The following is a 22349-nucleotide window of genomic DNA, read 5'->3' on the forward strand; positions in this document are numbered from 1 at the left end:
GAGCAGGAGCGCACGGCGTCATTGGTTGCTATGACGCCGTGCGCTTTATGCCGCCGCTGCACTACAGTAATACACTATACAAGTGTATTACTGTAGTGCAGCTGCGGCATGAAGCGCACGGCGTCATAGCAACCAATGACGCTGTGCGCCCCTGCTCTGAACGGGAATCCAGCCCGGCATACCACGGATCGATCTCGGCCGCGGAACACGGCCGTGTGCATTCGGCCTTATTCAGACCGCTTGTAAAACAGGTCCCTAACTTAAACATCTAATAAGTTTCTCTACTCAATAATTTCTGTCTGTGATCACCTCCTCTGATCGGGGCACACACCCTTTCTATGCCCTGTACCGCAAATGCCGACGTGTTTCCTTTATGAACAGTGGCAAAATGTAATGAAGCCGCTGACACATTCCTTTTTTTTTAAATCAAATAGTTTTTATTAAGTTTTTCAAAACAAGCCAAACAACTCCCCCCTTACTCCCCCCGCCCCCCCCCCCCCCCCCCCCTCACCCTCCCCACAAACCCTTACATGGCAAGAGAGATCAAGTAAAAACCATAATAACAAGATCTGGTGAGTTAGCAGAGCATTATCACAAAGCACGATACATGGTTACATCGCAATAAATATCCTTATTTTTTGAGCTCTAATATACATTAATCATGTACATACATACCACATCACCTGAAGTACTGTGTATACATTTCAAAAGCCCTTTGGGGTAACTATTTCCCTCAAATCTCCCATATAACCTTAGAGAACTCCCTTGTGTCCCTTTCGATAATCTCTTCCATACCTTCATTCGTCCTCATTCCCATTCCCTTACACTTGAATATTATAATGTTGAATCCATAGTGACCAGATTTTCTCAAATTTTTTTAGACAGTTTCTTTTATGGTATACATATTTTTCAAGGCGTGTCAGCATATGTACTTTATTTTCTAGTTCACTCACCGAAGGTGGTTGTCTATCTAACCAGTGAAACGCTATCACCTTTCTCGCCTGATACAGCACTCGGATGATAGCCAATCTTTTCTCAGGTGTTACTTCAGACAGTTTCACACAACCCAAAATGCAGGTCACAATCGACATATCAATTCTAACTTCAAATACATTCCTTACTATTCCTTCCACTCCCCTCCAGTATCTCCTTAGTCTGGGGCAGTTCCACATTAAGTGAATTAGGTCTGCATTCGCTACATCGCATCTCGGACAGCAATCATCCATTCTGTACCCTATTTTCTTCAAAAGGACCGGTGTTTTATATACACGATGCATCAACAAGAGTTGCGACACCCTATGGGCCTCACTTACTGCTACTTGATTAAATTCTTCCAGGACAGTGTCCCATTGCTCCTTCGTTAAATCCGGGGCATCCTTCCTCCATTTCTCATATAGCGTAAACTCCTGTTTTTTAAACTGTGCTTCCATAAGACAGGCATAATTCAACGAGATAACTCCTGCTGTACCTCCACTAGACTTTACCAAATCTATTACTGAGTTTTTCTGTGCAGGACCTACTACAACTACCTGTTCTTGGGCTCTCAGTGCATGTCTAAGTTGCAAAAATAAGTAAAATTGTGACTTGTGCAACTCAAATTCCTGTTGTAACTGAGTATATTCTTTAAGGATATTATTTTCAAACAGCTGTCTCATATATTTAAGCCCTTTTTCTTCCCATATTTTAACTTCCTTAACTTTATTTACTTCTTTATACATGAAATTCGGCCAGATATGAGTGAGATCAGAATATCCCTGTATGCCTATAACTTCCCTAGCTTTCCACCACGTATTATGGATGGAACGCAGTATCCCATATGTACTACCCATTTTGTGAAACGTGCCATCCTCCAGAGATGCTCTCAAGTTATCTTTCCTTACCATAGCCTGAATAATTCTGCTGGCTGTGCCCAATTCATCCGTTGACTCCCATCCCCTCATATGCTGCAGTTGTGCCGCCAGATAATACATCCATGGATCCGGAACTCCCAGACCTCCATTAGTTTTGGGTCTACATAAAGTCGCCAGTTTAATGCGGGGTATGCCTTTCTTCCAGATAAGATCTCTAAATATTGCATTGACCACATAAAAGAATCTTAAGGGAAGCCATACTGGAGAGTTATGCAACAAGTATAACAGCTGAGGCATCATTATCATTTTGATAAGGTTAGCCCTGCCTATCAAGGATAATGGTAGTTTTATCCAGGCATTCACCTTCTGCTTAAATTTTTGTAACAAAGGGGTGATATTCAGTCTTTCAAATTCTGAGTCCTTACAAGAAATCTGAATGCCCAGATATTTAAAAGACTGAACAACCCGTAATCCTTCAACGCACGAGCTGACCTGATCACTATCTCCCTTCAGAGGCATCAGCACTGATTTCGACCAGTTAATGCATAGACCTGACATTTTTCCAAATCTATCAATCACCTCCATAGCTGCCTGCAGAGACTCCTTCCAATTATCCATAAATAATAACAGGTCATCTGCATATAAAGCTACTTTCTCTGTCAGGGTACCATACGTGAAACCTTTAATCCCCTCTGAAGTTCGAATAGCCTCTGCTAGTGGTTCAACTGCAATCGCGAACAGCAGAGGTGACAGAGGGCAGCCTTGCCTCGTCCCCCTGTGTAGTATAAAGCTATTAGAAAGATTACCATTAACTCTGATTTTAGCTGATGGGCCATTATAAAGGAGCTGTATCCATCCTACAAATGCATCGCCAAATCCCAACCTCTGCAGTACTTTCCACAAATATCTCCACTCCACACTATCAAATGCTTTGGCCGCATCAAGAGATGCGACCGCCGCATCCGAAGTGTCTGCCTGCCCCTGTATATTTAGAAAAAGGCGTCTAATGTTAACCGCTGTAGACATATTTGGCATAAAGCCAGCCTGATCCGGGTGAATGAGCTTAGAAATAATTTTATTCAAGCGATTGGCCAGTACTTTAGCAAGAATCTTAACATCCACCTGAAGTAATGAAATAGGTCTATAAGACTCAGCCTCCAATATATCTTTACCTGGTTTCGGTATAACCACAATCGTTGCCTCAGTCATGCTGGGGGGCATTTTTCCCTGTATCTTTGCCTCCTTAATAACCTCTAATAACTGAGGCAGCATCACCGAGGCAAACCTCTTGTAAATCTCCACCGGCAGTCCATCACTTCCTGGAGCTTTATTGTTAGACATACTTGATAACGCTATCTCCATCTCAGTGACTGTTATAGGGGAATCTAATGTAGCACGCTGTTCAATTGTAAGTACCGGCAATTGCAGACCCCTAAGAAATGTATCTATTTCCGCATCTGAAGCTGTTAATCTGGATGCATATAAATTCGAATAGAACTCCTTCATAATCCCCAGTATCTGTTCCGGAGCATTGCATTGAACCCCAGATGCGTTCTTAAGAGTCGCTATATAACCGGAAGTACGTTGTGCTCTAGACACCATGGCCAACATTCTTCCTGTCTTTTCTCCCTCTTCATAATATACTTGCTTCTGGAAGAACTGTTTATTTCTAGCGTTAATCAATAGCCTCTCATTAAGCTCCTTTTGTGCCTCTTCCCATACCACCCTATGTCTTTCAAGAGGTTGATCTACATATTTGGCTTCAGCCTCTTCCATTGCTCTCGTTAATGTCTGTACCTTAGCTCTAGTTTCACTTTTTTTCCTGTTTACCTGTGCTATGAGTAATCCTCTCAAATATGCTTTCATAGTATCCCATACTATTAGTCGTGAAGTTGTATGTAGATTGGTCTTAAAAAACTCTTCTAGTTGCTCCTTGATGCTACCTACATCTGCCAATATAGGCAGCCAAAAAGGATTAAACGTCCACGACTGACCATTCCCTATTCTAGGGGGTATAAAGGTAGCGGACACCACTAATGGAGAATGATCCGTCAGCCGCCTGGCGAGGTATGCAATATCTTGTACTAAGCCTCCCATTTCCTTGTTCACCAGTGCCAAGTCTATTCTAGACAATGAACTGAATGAGCTAGAACAGCATGAGTATTGTTGTACCTGCGGGTTTTTTTCTCTCCAGATATCTATTAGAGACACCTCTTGTAATAATCTGCCGAACGGAGTATAGTCTCCTGCTGATGCTTTCCCTGCCATCCCCATTCTATCCATACTAGGGCATATCACATTATTGAAATCCCCCATTATGAGAACTGGAACCCCAGGGAAATCTGCTATGAAAGATAAAATCTTCCTAACTACAAGTGGGGAGTATGGCGGTGGGATGTACACTCCACATACAACACACAGCCGGTTGTATAAAGTACCATATAGGCATACATAGCATCCTTCATCATCCACCTTGCTGGAAATGCAGCAAAACTGGATGTTCCTGTGGATTAAAATACTGACCCCCCTAGCATATGTAGAATACGTGGAGTGAAATCCCTCCCCCGCCCAGGATGGCCTAAGCAACTGTACCTGCTCCGGCAGCAAGTGAGTCTCTTGAAGGCAGCATATGAGAGGATGTAACGGCCGAATGCTCTCCAGGATCGCTCTCCTTTTGGCTGTGTCTTTAATCCCACGCACATTCCAGCTAAGAAATTTAACGCAGTTCGCCATTAGTATTGGATAAACATCTTCTGCACATTTTTTGAGTACCACCTAATTCTTTGCCCTTCCTTTCACTTCTCTCCGGAGGATGGCACGCCACATTCCACTTCAAACACATCCAGTCTTGCATCCATACATGCCTGAAATCTCTCTGCCCAATAACCTTTCCCAATCCCCCCCCCCTCATAAACCTTGCCATTTGGTGGCAAAAACTAAAGAACTTTACGTTATACTGGTCTCTCCGACAGGCCCCACAACACTCCCAGCTACTAGGCCCGTGGGACTAAGATAAACCTGTCAGCAAGGCCAGTTGTGATCCTTTGCTGATAAACGGTATCAGCGAAAAGAGCACAGCAAGTAATAACTTTGGTATATTTTATGTGTTAACGAAAAGTCGCCTACACACACTATGGTTATATTCGGTCGCCACTCCGCACCCCTCACTTTACCCGTATATATAACATATGTTAGAAAAACCTTATAGCACATAACATCCTTTTCATACTTACAAGACATATTAGCTGAGCTATCCCTAGGATGTTAACCATCTAGCACTTCCCTAAAAAATTATTATAGCCCATAATATGCCTGTTCCTATTCATCATTATACAGATGAACCCTTGCATTTCTTTTCCTCTCTATATTGCATTTAACATGAAAATGAAAACAGTGCAAAAAATACCAACATAAAGAGAAATATGTATAGGAGAGATAGTTATATTTTAAGCAGACGTCCGCACAGAAAAGGATAATGTCCCTCAAGCAGGAGGTTGTTGTTCCACCCGGATCTGCCTTTCGTTTCTGTCCAGCCACATTGTCGCCTCTTTGGGATCCTCAAAAAAGCTTGTATTATTCAAGGCTACCACTCGCAGCTTGGCTGGGTATAACATGGAGTAAGGAACCCCCAGACTTCTCAGCCGCTTTTTTATGTCCAGAAACCGGGCTCTTCTTTTCTGGACCTCCATAGAGTAGTCCGGGTACAGCGAGATTTTATGCCCCTCCACGGAGATGTCAGGCATTTCTCTGGCCTTACGGAGCAGGATATCTCTATCTCTATAATGCAATAACTTAGCCAGGACTGTTCTCGGCGGGGCCCCCGGAGGCAAAGGCCTAGTGGGCACCCTATGGGCACGTTCCACGGCAAACAATGGTGTCAGAGATTCAGATCCAAACTGCTCTTTCAGCCATGCTTCAAAAAATTCTGTGGGGTTCCTGCCTTCCACTCTTTCCGGTACTCCTACTATGCGGACGTTATTCCGGCGCAAACGATTCTCCATATCGTCCTGCTTTGCATATAGCACATTCAACATTCGGGTATGTTCTGCTACCTCTCCCTTTAAAGGTTGCACCTCGTCTTCAACCTCACCCATTCTATCTTCTAGGGCAGTTGTTCTTTCTGCTAATTTTTTAAAATCATGCCTTATGATGGAAATATCCTCTTTAATTGCGCCAACCTGGACCGTCAGGGCATTGAGGGATTTGCCACATTTGGATATGGCATGCATTACATCCTTGAGGGTAGGTTCCCCAGAGTCTGCATCACAGGCTTCTCGGTCTATCTCCTCACTATTCAACTGTAGCGCCGCAAACCTGTTGGCGCTTTTACTCACAGTTGTGGCAGACTCCGTCTCTTCAGGCTCTGAGTCGTCCCCCTGATCTAGGGACACAGGGTCCCGATTCTCCGGACGCCGCTTGTTGCTGGAATCCTGTGAGGAGCGAGCATACTGGTACAATTTCGCTGCCGCTTCTTTCTGCACTTCAGCCGCGCGTTCCCGCCGCTTCGGCGTGCCTGCTCCGGCGCCATCTTGGGGTTCTTTTTCTACTCCTCTGCCTTTCCTTGACATGATCACTATAACCAGCTCAAACCGGCTCAATTGGCACGCACGCTGGTGTCAGCTAGCAATCTTTTATCGTTCAGGCCGTGTTTTTACGCAAATTTGCGGGTTTTTCAGGATAAATGGCCGGGTCAAAGCGGGAGCTCACTCGGCGTGCGACCGCTTACATGCCCTGCTAGCCACGCCCCCCCGCTGACACATTCCTAGTTGTATAGTGGGGGATATCAGATAGGTGTTTCCTGATTCTCACCTTAATCTGATTAGTCGTACAGCCCACATATTGTAGCTGGCACTCCCTGCAAGTTATGACATAAACAGCAAAATCTGTATTGCAATTCAAATAGTGTTGTATTGTATAGCTACCTCCATTGGCTGTAGAGGTGATTGATTGACATACATTTTTGAAATTTCAGCATATGCATCTATTGCTGCCACATTTATAACAGCCCTTATATGTTAACCACGTGGGTTTTTTAGTCTTCATACCTTGATCAAAAAATAAACTCTGGCTGACCCTCTGACCAATGGTAGGAGCTTTTCGTGCTACACATTTAATACCTGCCGATACTACATTTTCCCACTCTCTGTCATAATTCAAAACCGGTAAGTGTCGCTGTATGATATTGCTGATCTCCCCAGATTTCTCACTGAATATTGTAACAAAGGTAATGGGACTTGAAGAAGGCTTTGTGGACTTTAAGAAGGCCTTTGACTCAGTGTGGCACCCTGGCCTATTCCTTAAACTTCTTGAAAGCGGAATAGGATGAAAAACATATGATGTCATCAGAAGTTCCTATACTGAGAACAGATGCAGCGTGAAGGTAAATGGGAGGAGAACGGCTTATTTCCGGCAGAGCCGAGGAGTCAGACAGGGCTGCAGCCTCAGTCCAACCCTGTTTAACATCTACATCAATGAGCTGGCGGCGGCTCTGGAGTCCTCCACAGCATCTGGTTTCACCCTCCATGACACCGAGGTGAAATTTCTCCTTTATGCAGATGATCTTCTGCTACTATCACCAACTGAGAAAGGTCTCCAAGATAACCTGAAAATCCTGGAGAAGTTCAGTAACACGTGGGCACTGCCCATCAATCCAAAGAAAACCAACATCATAATGTTCCAGAAAAGAAGCCGGAAAGCAGCCGGGCGTCCTCCCTTCCTGCTAAACGCCTGTCCACTTTGAAAAACTGACAGCTACACCTACCTGGGCCAGTCAGGGAGTTTTAAGAAAGCCATGGAAACACTGAAAGACAATGCAAGCAAAACCTTCTATGCCATCAGAAGGCGTCTGTATCACCTTAAAGCACCAGTGACCGTCTGGCTTAAGACCTGGCAAAGACCTGGGACAACAGAACTATTCCACCTAGAATTCTGCAAACACTTTCTCCAGGTCCACAGTAGCACCTCAAACAACGCCTGTCAAGCAGAACTGGGCAGACTCCCACTTTACTTTGCTGTCCAGAAGAGGGTGCTATCATTCAGAGCCCATCTGCATAGCAGCAGTCCCAGCTCCTACCATCACAAAGCCTTGCTACACCAAGAAGCCCCAGAAAAACAAAGCACCCTGCAACGAGTCACCCAAACCCAGCCTGCCCAAGCCACCAACCAATATAGTCTGGCAAAGGGGGAAATCGAGAGGACGATACACAAGAGCAAAGAAGAGTATATTAGCGTCTGGAGGAAAGACATACGAACATTACAGAAGATGACAGTATACCAGAGCCTGCAGAGGGAGTATGAACTGGTCCCATATCTGGAGAAACTCCCCAATCCAAGAGATGGACAGATCCTGAACTGGTACAGACTGAGCACCCACAGCCTGCTTATTGAATCCGGGCATCACCGACAGAGGTACATGCCCAGGGAGAGCAGACTGTGCCAGCAGTGCGACCAGGAGGCCGTGGAGGATGAGGCTCATTTCCTGCTGCGGTGCCCCAAATACTCAGCATTGAGGGAGACTCACTTCAGGAGACTGTCTGATCTCTACCCAGACTTCACCTCTATGAAGGAGGAAGAGAGACTCTCCATACTGCTGGGTAGAGGAAAACACAGCGGCCACAGCAGCACAATATATTACTGCCTGCCATAGACTGAGAGGAGCCTGATATACCATGGACTCCTTTATCCCCACCCTGGACGTGTCCCCACTCCCCAACCCTACCCAATTATTTCCCACTTGCTTTGGCAATGCTAACATTTATTTAGTCCTGCCATTAAAGCTTATTTTATTTGATAGATAGATATGAGATAGAAAGATAGATAGATAAATAGATAGATAGATAGATAGATAGATAGGAGATAGATAGATAGATATGGATTGCTATTCGATAGACCGATAGATGATTAAAATGGACATAGCTATATATATATATATATATAGCTGTGTCCCTTTTAATGATTATATATACAGTGGATATAAAAAGTCTACACACCGTGTTAAAATGTCAGGTTTCTGTGCTGTAAAAAAATGAGACAAAGTTAAATAATTTCAGAACTTTTTCCACCTTTAATGTGACCTATAAACTGTACCACTCAATTGAAAAACAAACTGAAATCTTTTAGGTGGAGGGAAGAAAACAAAAAAAACTAAAACAATGTGGTTTCATAAGTGTGCATACCCTCTTATAACTGGGGATGTAGCTGTGTTCAGAATTAAGCAATCACATTCAAATTCATGTTAAATAGGAGTCAGCATACACCTGCCATCATTTAAAGTGCCTCTGATTAACCCCAAATAAAGTTCGGCTGCTCTAATTGGTCTTTCCTGAAATTTTCTTAGTCGCATTCCACAGCAAAAGCCATGGTCCACAGAGAGCTTCCAAAGCATCAGAGGGATCTCATTGTTAGAAGGTATCAGTCAGGAGAAGGGTACAAAATAATTTCCAAGGCATTAGATATACCATGGAACACAGTGAAGACAGTCATCATCAAGTGGAGAAAATATGGCACAACAGTGACATTACCAAGAACTGGACGTCCCTCCAAAATTGAGGAAAAGACGAGAAGAAAACTGGTCTGGGAGGCTACCAAGAGGCCTACAGCAACATTAACCACCTCAGCCCCCAGAGCTTAAACACCCTGAAAGACCAGGCCACTTTTTACACTTCTGACCTACACTACTTTCACCGTTTATTGCTCGGTCATGCAACTTACCACCCAAATGAATTTTACCTCCTTTTCTTCTCACTAATAGAGCTTTCATTTGGTGGTATTTCATTGCTGCTGACATTTTTACTTTTTTTGTTATTAATCGAAATTTAACGATTTTTTTGCAAAAAAATGACATTTTTCACTTTCAGTTGTAAAATTTTGCAAAAAAAACGAGATCCATATATAAATTTTGCTCTAAATTTATTGTTCTACATGTCTTTGATAAAAAAAAATGGTTTGGGTAAAAGTTATAGCGTTTACAAACTATGGTACAAAAATGTGAATTTCCGCTTTTTGAAGCAGCTCTGACTTTCTGAGCACCTGTCATGTTTCCTGAGGTTCTACAATGCCCAGACAGTACAAACACCCCACAAATGACCCCATTTCGGAAAGTACACACCCTAAGGTATTCGCTGATGGGCATAGTGAGTTCATAGAACTTTTTATTTTTTGTCACAAGTTAGCGGAAAATGATGATTTTTTTTTTTTTTCTTACAAAGTCTCATATTCCACTAACTTGTGACAAAAAATAAAAGCTTCCATGAACTCACTATGCCCATCACGAAATACCTTGGGGTCTCTTCTTTCCAAAATGGGGTCACTTGTGGGGTAGTTATACTGCCCTGGCATTCTAGGGGCCCAAATGTGTGGTAAGGAGTTTGAAATCAAATTCTGTAAAAAATGTCCGGTGAAATCCGAAAGGTGCTCTTTGGAATATGGGCCCCTTTGCCCACCTAGGCTGCAAAAAAGTGTCACACATCTGGTATCTCTGTATTCAGGAGAAGTTGGGGAATGTGTTTTGGGGTGTCATTTTACATATACCCATGCTGGGTGAGAGAAATATCTTGGCAAAAGACAACTTTTCCCATTTTTTTATACAAAGTTGGCATTTGACCAAGATATTTATCTCACCCAGCATGGGTATATGTAAAATGACACCCCAAAACACATTCCCCAACTTCTCCTGAGTACGGCGATACCACATGTGTGGCACTTTTTTGCAGCCTAGGTGGGCAAAGGGACCCACATTCCTTTTAGGGGGGCATTTTTAGACATTTGGATCCCAGACTTCCTTTCACGCTTTGGGGCCCCTAAAATGCCAGGGCAGTATAAATACCCCACATGTGACCCCATTTTGGAAAGAAGACACCCCAAGGTATTCAATGAGGGGCATGGCGAGTTCATAGAAATTTATTTTTTTTGGCACAAGTTAGCGGAAATAGATTTTATTTATTTTTTTCTCACAAAGTCTCCCTTTCCGCTAACTTGGGACAAAAATTTCAATCTTTCATGGACTCAATATGCCCCTCACGGAATACCTGGGGGTGTCTTCTTTCCGAAATGGGGTCACATGTGGGGTATTTATACTGCCCTGGCATTCTAGGGGCCCTAAAGCGTGAGAAGAAGTCTGGAATATAAATGTCTAAAAATTTTTACGCATTTGGATTCCGTGAGGGGTATGGTGACTTCATGTGAGATTTTATTTTTTCACACAAGTTAGTGGAATATGAGACTTTGTAAGAAAAAATAATAATTTCCGCTAACTTGGGCCAAAGAAATGTCTGAATGGAGCCTTACAGGGGGGTGATCAATGACAGGGGGGTGATCAATGACAGGGGGGTGATCAGGGAGTCTATATGGGGTGATCACCCCCCTGTCATTGATCACCCCCCTATAAGGCTCCATTCAGATGTCCGTATGTGTTTTGCGGATCCGATCCATGTATCCGTGGATCCGTAAAAATCATACGGACATCTGAATGCAGCCTGACAGGGGGGGTGATCAATGACAGGGGGGTAATCAATGACAGGGGGGTGATCAGGGAGTCTATATGGGGTGATCACCACAGTCATTGATCACGCCCCTGTAAGGCTCTATTCAGACGTCCGTATGCGTTTTGCGGATCCGATCCATCTATCAGTGGATCTGTAAAAATCATGCAGACATCTGAATGGAGCTTTACAGGGGGGTGATCAATGACAGGGGGGTGATCAGGGAGTCTATATGGGGTGATCACCACAGTCATTGATCACGCCACTGTAAGCCTCCATTCAGACGTCCATATGCGTTTTGCTGATCCGATCAGTCTATCAGTGGATCCGTAAAAATCATGCGGACATCTGAATGGAGCTTTACAGGGGGGTGATCAATGACATGAGGGTAATCAATGACAGGGGGGTGATCAGGGAGTCTATATGGGGTGATCACCACAGTCATTGATCACGCCCCTGTAAGGCTCCATTCAGACGTCCGTATGCGTTTTGCGGATCCGATCAGTCTATCAGTGGATCCGTAAAAATCATGCGGACATCTGAATGGAGCTTTACAGGGGGGTGATCAATGACATGGGGGTAATCAATGACAGGGGGGTGATCAGGGAGTCTATATGGGGTGATCACCACAGTCATTGATCACGCCCCTGTAAGGCTCCATTCAGACGTCCGTATGCGTTTTGCGGATCCGATCAGTCTATCAGTGGATCCGTAAAAATCATGCGGACATCTGAATGGAGCTTTACAGGGGGGTGATCAATGACAGGGGGGTAATCAATGACAGGGGGGTGATCAGGGAGTCTATATGGGGTGATCACCACAGTCATTGATCACGCCCCTGTAAGGCTCTATTCAGACGTCCGTATGCGTTTTGCGGATCCGATCCATCTATCAGTGGATCCGTAAAAATCATGCGGACATCTGAATGGAGCTTTACAGGGGGGTGATCAATGACATGAGGGTAATCAATGACAGGGGGGTGATCAGGGAGTCTATATGGGGTGATCACCACAGTCATTGATCACGCCCCTGTAAGGCTCCATTCAGACGTCCGTATGCGTTTTGCGGATCCGATCAGTCTATCAGTGGATCCGTAAAAATCATGCGGACATCTGAATGGAGCTTTACAGGGGGTTGATCAATGACAAAGGGGTAATCAATGACAGGGGGGTGATCAGGGAGTCTATATGGGGTGATCACCACAGTCATTGATCACGCCTCTGTAAGGCTCCATTCAGACGTCCGTATGCGTTTTGTGGATCTGATCAGTCTATCAGTGGATCCGTAAAAATCATGCGGACATCTGAATGGAGCTTTACAGGGGGGTGATCAATGACAGGGGGGTAATCAATGACAGGGGGGTGATCAGGGAGTCTATATGGGGTGATCACCACAGTCATTGATCACGCCCCTGTAAGGCTCTATTCAGACGTCCGTATGCGTTTTGCGGATCCGATCCATCTATCAGTGGATCCGTAAAAATCATGCGGACATATGAATGGAGCTTTACAGGGGGGTAATCAATGACAGGGGGGTGATCAGGGAGTCTATATGGGGTGATCACCACAGTCATTGATCACGCCACTGTAAGGCTCCATTCAGACGTCCATATGCGTTTTGCGGATCCGATCAGTCTATCAGTGGATCCGTAAAAATCATGCGGACATCTGAATGGAGCTTTACAGGGGGGTGATCAATGACAGGGGGGTGATCAGGGAGTCTATATGGGGTGATCACCACAGTCATTGATCACGCCCCTGTAAGGCTCTATTCAGACGTCCGTATGCGTTTTGCGGATCCAATCCATCTATCAGTGGATCCGTAAAAATCATGCGGACATATGAATGGAGCTTTACAGGGGGGTAATCAATGACAGGGGGGTGATCAGGGAGTCTATATGGGGTGATCACCACAGTCATTGATCACGCCACTGTAAGGCTCCATTCAGACGTCCATATGCGTTTTGCGGATCCGATCAGTCTATCAGTGGATCCGTAAAAATCATGCGGACATCTGAATGGAGCTTTACAGGGGGGTGATCAATGACAGGGGGGTGATCAGGGAGTCTATATGGGGTGATCACCACAGTCATTGATCACGCCCCTGTAAGGCTCTATTCAGACGTCCGTATGCGTTTTGCGGATCCGATCCATCTATCAGTGGATCCGTAAAAATCATGCGGACATCTGAATGGAGCTTTACAGGGGGGTGATCAATGACAGAGGGGTAATCAATGACAGGGGGGTGATCAGGGAGTCTATATGGGGTGATCACCACAGTCATTGATCATGCCCCTGTAAGGCTCTATTCAGACGTCCGTATGCGTTTTGCGGATCCGATCCATCTATCAGTGGATCCGTAAAAATCATGCGGACATCTGAATGGAGCTTTACAGGGGGGTAATCAATGACAGGGGGGTGATCAGGGAGTCTATATGGGGTGATCACCACAGTCATTGATCACGCCACTGTAAGGCTCCATTCAGACGTCCATATGCGTTTTGCTGATCCGATCAGTCTATCAGTGGATCCGTAAAAATCATGCGGACATCTGAATGGAGCTTTACAGGGGGGCGATCAATGACATGAGGGTAATCAATGACAGGGGGGTGATCAGGGAGTCTATATGGGGTGATCACCACAGTCATTGATCACGCCCCTGTAAGGCTCCATTCAGACGTCCGTATGCGTTTTGCGGATCCGATCAGTCTATCAGTGGATCCGTAAAAATCATGCGGACATCTGAATGGAGCTTTACAGGGGGGTGATCAATGACATGGGGGTAATCAATGACAGGGGGGTGATCAGGGAGTCTATATGGGGTGATCACCACAGTCATTGATCACGCCCCTGTAAGGCTCCATTCAGACGTCCGTATGCGTTTTGCGGATCCGATCAGTCTATCAGTGGATCCGTAAAAATCATGCGGACATCTGAATGGAGCTTTACAGGGGGGTGATCAATGACAGGGGGGTAATCAATGACAGGGGGGTGATCAGGGAGTCTATATGGGGTGATCACCACAGTCATTGATCACGCCCCTGTAAGGCTCTATTCAGACGTCCGTATGCGTTTTGCGGATCCGATCCATCTATCAGTGGATCCGTAAAAATCATGCGGACATCTGAATGGAGCTTTACAGGGGGGTGATCAATGACATGAGGGTAATCAATGACAGGGGGGTGATCAGGGAGTCTATATGGGGTGATCACCACAGTCATTGATCACGCCCCTGTAAGGCTCCATTCAGACGTCCGTATGCGTTTTGCGGATCCGATCAGTCTATCAGTGGATCCGTAAAAATCATGCGGACATCTGAATGGAGCTTTACAGGGGGTTGATCAATGACAAAGGGGTAATCAATGACAGGGGGGTGATCAGGGAGTCTATATGGGGTGATCACCACAGTCATTGATCACGCCCCTGTAAGGCTCCATTCAGACGTCCGTATGCGTTTTGTGGATCCGATCAGTCTATCAGTGGATCCGTAAAAATCATGCGGACATCTGAATGGAGCTTTACAGGGGGGTGATCAATGACAGGGGGGTAATCAATGACAGGGGGGTGATCAGGGAGTCTATATGGGGTGATCACCACAGTCATTGATCACGCCCCTGTAAGGCTCTATTCAGACGTCCGTATGCGTTTTGCGGATCCGATCCATCTATCAGTGGATCCGTAAAAATCATGCGGACATATGAATGGAGCTTTACAGGGGGGTAATCAATGACAGGGGGGTGATCAGGGAGTCTATATGGGGTGATCACCACAGTCATTGATCACGCCACTGTAAGGCTCCATTCAGACGTCCATATGCGTTTTGCGGATCCGATCAGTCTATCAGTGGATCCGTAAAAATCATGCGGACATCTGAATGGAGCTTTACAGGGGGGTGATCAATGACAGGGGGGTGATCAGGGAGTCTATATGGGGTGATCACCACAGTCATTGATCACGCCCCTGTAAGGCTCTATTCAGACGTCCGTATGCGTTTTGCGGATCCAATCCATCTATCAGTGGATCCGTAAAAATCATGCGGACATATGAATGGAGCTTTACAGGGGGGTAATCAATGACAGGGGGGTGATCAGGGAGTCTATATGGGGTGATCACCACAGTCATTGATCACGCCACTGTAAGGCTCCATTCAGACGTCCATATGCGTTTTGCGGATCCGATCAGTCTATCAGTGGATCCGTAAAAATCATGCGGACATATGAATGGAGCTTTACAGGGGGGTAATCAATGACAGGGGGGTGATCAGGGAGTCTATATGGGGTGATCACCACAGTCATTGATCACGCCCCTGTAAGGCTCTATTCAGACGTCCGTATGCGTTTTGCGGATCTGATCCATCTATCAGTGGATCCGTAAAAATCATGCGGACATCTGAATGGAGCTTTACAGGGGGGTGATCAATGACAGAGGGGTAATCAATGACAGGGGGGTGATCAGGGAGTCTATATGGGGTGATCACCACAGTCATTGATCACGCCCCTGTAAGGCTCTATTCAGACGTCCGTATGCGTTTTGCGGATCCGATCCATCTATCAGTGGATCCGTAAAAATCATGCGGACATCTGAATGGAGCTTTACAGGGGGGTAATCAATGACAGGGGGGTGATCAGGGAGTCTATATGGGGTGATCACCACAGTCATTGATCACGCCACTGTAAGGCTCCATTCAGACGTCCATATGCGTTTTGCGGATCCGATCAGTCTATCAGTGGATCCGTAAAAATCATGCGGACATCTGAATGGAGCTTTACAGGGGGGTGATCAATGACATGGGGGTAATCAATGACAGGGGGGTGATCAGGAAGTCTATATGGGGTGATCACCACAGTCATTGATCACGCCCCTGTAAGGCTCCATTCAGACGTCCGTAGGCGTTTTGCGGATCCGATCAGTCTATCAGTGGATCCGTAAAAATCATGCGGACATCTGAATGGAGCTTTACAGGGGGGTGATCAATGACAGGGGGGTAATCAATGACAGGGGGGTGATCAGGGAGTCTATATGGGGTGATCACCACAGTCATTGATCACGCCCCTGTAAGGCTCCATTCAGACGTCCGTATGCGTTTTGCGGATCCGATCAGTCTATCAGTGGATCCGTAAAAATCATGCGGACATCTGAATGGAGCTTTACAGGGGGGTGATCAATGACAGGGGGGTAATCAATGACAGGGGGGTGATCAGGGAGTCTATATGGGGGGATCACCACAGTCATTGATCACGCCCCTGTAAGGCTCTATTCAGACGTCCGTATGCGTTTTGCGGATCCGATCCATCTATCAGTGGATCCGTAAAAATCATGCGGACATCTGAATGGAGCTTTACAGGGGGGTGATCAATGACAGAGGGGTAATCAATGACAGGGGGGTGATCAGGGAGTCTATATGGGGTGATCACCACAGTCATTGATCACGCCCCTGTAAGGCTCTATTCAGACCTCCGTATGCGTTTTGCGGATCCGATCCATCTATCAGTGGATCCGTAAAAATCATGCGGACATCTGAATGGAGCTTTACAGGGGGGTAATCAATGACAGGGGGGTGATCAGGCAGTCTATATGGGGTGATCACCACAGTCATTGATCACGCCACTGTAAGGCTCCATTCAGACGTCCGTATGCGTTTTGCGGATCCGATCAGTCTATCAGTGGATCCGTAAAAATCATGCGGACATCTGAATGGAGCTTTATAGGGGGGTGATCAATAACAGGGGGGTGATCAGGGAGTCTATATGGGGTGATCACCACAGTCATTGATCACGCCCCTGTAAGGCTCCATTCAGACGTCCGTATGCGTTTTGCGGATCCGATCAGTCTATCAGTGGATCCGTAAAAATCATGCGGACATCTGAATGGAGCTTTACAGGGGGGTGATCAATGACAGGGGGGTAATCAATGACAGGGGGGTGATCAGGGAGTCTATATGGGGTGATCAGGGGTGATCAAGGGTGAATAAGGGGTTAATAAGTGACAGGGGGGGGGGGTGTAGTGTAGTGGTGCTTGGTGCAACATATTACTGAGCTATCTGTGTCCTCTGGTGGTCGATCCAAAGAAAGGGGACCACCAGAGGACCAGGTAGCAGGTATATTAGACCCTGTTATCAAAACAGCGTCTAATATATCTGTTAGGGGTTAAAAAAAATCACATCTCCAGCCTGCCAGCGAACGATCGCCGCTGGCAGGCTGGAGATCCACTCGCTTACCTTCCGATCCTGTGAACGCTCGCGCCTGTGTGCACGCGTTCACAGGAAATCTCGCGTCTCGCGAGATGACGCATATATGCGTGACTCTGCGCAGGGCTGCCACCTCCGGAACGCGATCCTGCGTTAGGAATATCTGGCAAGTACTGGCTGTGTGGTACATGTGACAACAATCTCCCGTATTCTTCATATGTCTGGGCTATGGGGTAGAGTGGCAAGACGAAAGCCTTTTCTTACGAAGAAAAACATCCAAGCCAGGCTACATTTTTCAAAAACACATCTGAAGTCTCCCAAAAGCAAGTGAGAAAAGGTGTTATGGTCTGATGAAACCAAGGTTAAACTTTTTGGCCATAATTCCAAAAGATATGTTTGACACAAAAACAACACTGCACATCACCAAAAGAACACCATCCCCACAGTGAAGCATGGTGGTGGCAGCATCATGCCAAGGGGCTGTTTTTCTTCAGCTGGAACTGGGGCCTTAGTTAAGCTAGAGGGAATTATGAACAGTTCCAAATACCAGTCAATATTGGCACAAAACCTTCAGGCTTCTGCTAGAAAGCTGAACATGAAGAGGAACTTCATCTTTCAGCATGACAACGACCCAAAGCATACATCCAAATCAACAAAGGAATGGCTTCACCAGAAGAAGATTAAAGTTTTGGAATGGCCCAGCCAGAGCCCAGACCTGAATCTGATTGGAAATCTGTGGGGTGATCTGAAGAGGGCTGTGCACAGGAGATGCCCTCGCAATCTGACAGATTTGGAGTGTTTTTGCAAAGAAGAGTGGGCAAATCTTTCCAAGTCAAAATGTGCCATGCTGATAGACTTCTACCCAAAAAGACTGAGTGCTGTAATAAAATCAAAAGGTGCTTCAACAAAGTATTAGTTTAAGGGTGTGCACACTTATGCAACCATATTATTTTATTTTTATATTTTTTCTTCCCTCTACCTAAAAGATTTCAGTTTGTTTTTCAATTGAGTTGTACAGTTTATAGGTCATATTAAAGGTGGAAAAAGTTCTGAAATGATTTATCTTTGTCTCATTTTTTTACATCACAGAAACCTGACATTTTAACCACTTCACATCTGGGCCATTTGCCCCCTTCCTGACCAGGCCTAATTTTGCAAATCTGACATGTGGTAATAACTTTGGAACGCTTTTACTCATCCAAGCCATTCAGAGATTGTTTTCTCGTGACACATTGTACTTCATGCTAGACATAAATTTGAGTCAATATATTTCACCTTTATTTATAAAAAAATCCCAAATTTACCAAAAATTTTGAAAAATTCCCAATTTTCAAAATTTCTATTTCTCTGCTTTTAAAACAGAAAGTGATACCTCATAAAATATTTATTACTTAACATTCCCCATATGTCTACTTTATGTTGGCATCATTTTGGAAATGTCATTTTATTTTTTTAGGACGTTAGAAGGCTTAGAAGTTTAGAAGCAATTCTTAAAATTTTTAAGAAAATTGCCAAAACCCACTTTTTAAGGACCAGTTCAGGTCTGAAGTCACTTTGTGGGGCCTAAATAGTGGATAGCCCCCATAAATGACCCCATTGTAGAAACTACACCCCTCAAGTTACTTAAAACGGATTTTACAAACTTTGTTAACCCTTTAGGCGTTCCACAAGAATTAAAGGAAAATGGAGATCAAATTTTAAAATTTCACTTTTTTGGCAGATTTTCCATTTTCATCAATTTTCCATTTTCTATTTTTTCTTTGGTTAACAGCCAAACAAAACTCAATATTTATTACCCAGATTCTGTGGTTTACAGAAACACCCCACATGTGGTCATAAACTGCTGTATGGGCACACAGCAGGGCGCAGAAGAAAAGGGGCGCCATATGGATTTTAGATGCCATGTCCCATTTGAAACTCCCCTGATGCACCCTTACAGTAGAAACTCCCAAGAAGTGACCCCATTTTCGAAACTAGGGGATAAGGTGCCAGTTTTATTGGTACTTTTTTTGGGTACATATGATTTTTTGATCATTCATTATAACACTTTATGGGGGGAGGTGACCAAAAAATTGGTTGTTTTAGCACAGTTTTTATTTATTTATTTTTACAGCGTTCACCTGAGGGGTTAGGTCAAGTGACATTTTTATAGAGCAGATTGTTACGGACGTGGCGATACCTAATATGTATACTTTTTCTTATTTATTTAAGTTTTCCACAATAATAGCATTTTTGAAACAAAAAAATTATGTTTAATGTGTCCATGTTCTGAAAGCTATAGTTTTTTTTTTTTTTTTAGCTATTTTCTTATGTAGGGGCTCATTTTTTCCCGGATGAGGTGACTGTTTTATTGGTACTATGTTGTGGGACATACGCTTTTTTGATCACTTGGTGTTGCACTTTTTGTGATGTAAGGTGGCAAAAATGACTTTTTTTGACACTGTTTTTTTTTTTGTTTTTTTGTTTTTTTACGGTGTTCACCTGAGGAGTTAGGTCATGTGAAATTTTTTAGAGCTGGTTGTTTATGAACGCGGCGATACCTAATATGTATACTTTTTTAATTTTTTTCACTTTAACAAAATTATAGCATTTTTTAAACCAAAAAAATGATGTTTTAGTGTCTCCATGTTCTGAGAGCTATAGTTTTTTTATTTTTTGAGAGATTTTCTTATGTAGAGGCTCATTTTTTGCGGGATGAGGTGACGGTTTTATTGGTGCCATTTTGTGGGACATATGCCTTTTTGATCACTTGGTGTTGTAAGGTGACAAAAATGGCTTTATTTTACACCGTTTTTTTTTTTATGGTGTTTATCGGACTGGGTCGATACCAGATATGTCTATTTTATTTTTTCTATTTTTAAAAAAAAATATTTAATTCCTCACTTGGGGAATATTTTTTTTTACATGTGAAACCTTTTTTTTTTTTTTTTTTTTTTTAACAGTTTATTTTTATTTTTTTTACACTTTTCGTCCCCCATACAAGATCTCTGGGGGACATTTAACTTCACTTTTTTTTTTTCACTGTTGATTTCTACTATGTCAGCCCCAGTTACAGGAGAAATGCACCCCCCAGAGAGACTGTACAGCGCTGTACAGCCTCAGTGCAGGGCTGATCGAGGTCTGTGAAAGACCTCACAGCTCCTGCACTGTCCCGGCCCAGGCGATCACATGACCGCCGGGCCGGAACAGGAAGCACATAGCGCTTCCTGCACTGTATACACAGCGCTCGGTGAGCGCTGTGTATACAGCGATCTAGAAGGCAGGGACACTGTCCTTGCCTTCTCTAAGGGTTGCCCTGCTGTCACTGACAGCGGGCAACCCGATCTGCAGCTGCGATCTCTGAATGGACGTTTTAAAACGTCCATTCAGAGATAGAGAACCACCTCCCAGACGTTTATAGTCTATGGGCGGACGGTAGGTGGTAACAGGGGTGTGTAGACTTTTTATATCCACTGTGTATATATATATATATGTATAGCAGGCTGGATTTCCAGCCTGCATTTGTGGGAGGGGCATAGGGTATTTAGCCGGCTCACGCCCTCCCTCTGGTGTCGGCATCGCACAGTGCATCTCGTGTTACGGCGACGTCATACGAGTGCGACTTCCGGTTCCGGCTAGACTGACGAGGCAGACGCTGCGGCGGTACGTTCCTCCCGGGCGGCGCTCCTTCTGGGTAAGTTACTCCGGGCTTCGCCGCCGCACTCCATCTCCGGCCGCCCACCTCCGCTTCCCCCACCGACGCGTCTCCTCTGCTGCGCTCCTCTGACTGCGCCATCTAAACTCCGTGCGGCCGCGGCCGTCGCGCCCGGTCTGGTGGGAGCGCGCATCCCTGGCGTGGCCGGCGGGGGAGCGGTGCAGCAGGAGACGGGACACTTGGTGCGGTCCGCTCAGGCAGCGCTGGGGCAAGATTCAGCTGGGGCGCTCCGGAGCTGGCTGCGTCAGGTTCCCCGCGTCCAGTCTCCTTCACAACAAGCCATTGCTCCAACCGTCGCATCGCGGGGGGTCCCGCGCGTCTCCCCTTCCCCCCGGGCTGATTCCTCCTCCTTGTCCAGGCCTTGGGGGGGCGGCAGACGGGGATGCGGGGACGCCACTCCACGACTTCCCCGATGCGTTCCACGGTGGAACGCATCGGCATCCCGCCCATCTCCCGGAGCTCCACCACTTCCCCGGTGCGTTCCACGGTGGAACGCATCGACTTTCCGCACGTCGCTTCAGTCATAAGGAAGCCCCCATATTCCCAACCTCCCTGCGCTCCACCGTGGGGCACCCAGGGGGAACCCCTAATCCTGGGCTCCAATATGGAAGGCATACCACGCCCACTCCTGGTGCCCTGACCACTTTTTTCCCCACATGTGTTTTTCAATAAAGTGTTGCATGAAAAGCCCAGAATACGCTTGGGCGGACATGTTGCGGGGATGCCATGGCCGGGCGGCTCGGTCTTGCGGTGCGGCCGGGCGTTCCTGGAGCAGCCGCATGGGCCGGTTGCTAGGCACGCAGCGGTTTCGCCCCTGGGAAAAAAAAAAAAAAAGGGTTGTGCAGATATGTTCTGTTTTCTCTCACCTGTTTTCTATTGTACCTGGTCGCCATGGTTTTCCTCCTAGGATGTCCAGGTGGTCTTCTCTTCCTGTCTTGTTCTAATATGGTTCTCTCCGTATCCTGTAGCCTGATACCGTCAGGTTCCTTTTCGGGGTCTCGCCCGACACGTCCAGGCTCACTGCCTGTCCAATCAATTGATACTCTCAGGTCCGGTTGCCTCATACGTCCGGGGTTTTTTCTTTCATCATGTACTCCCTCCTGATCCGTTCTAGTGTTTTTTCTGATATGTCCAGGATTG

The 22349-nt window shown here is 45.5% G+C and overlaps 1 protein-coding gene across 2 annotated transcripts in view; it reads left to right on the plus strand.

The window, feature by feature from the left end:
• C5H10orf67 (chromosome 5 C10orf67 homolog) overlaps positions 1-22349 on the plus strand; it is a 202828-nt gene that overhangs the window by 129795 nt on the left and 50684 nt on the right. The window lies entirely within an intron of this gene.

Source organism: Bufo bufo, chromosome 5, assembly GCF_905171765.1.
Source record: "Bufo bufo chromosome 5, aBufBuf1.1, whole genome shotgun sequence".
NCBI lineage: Eukaryota > Metazoa > Chordata > Amphibia > Anura > Bufonidae > Bufo > Bufo bufo.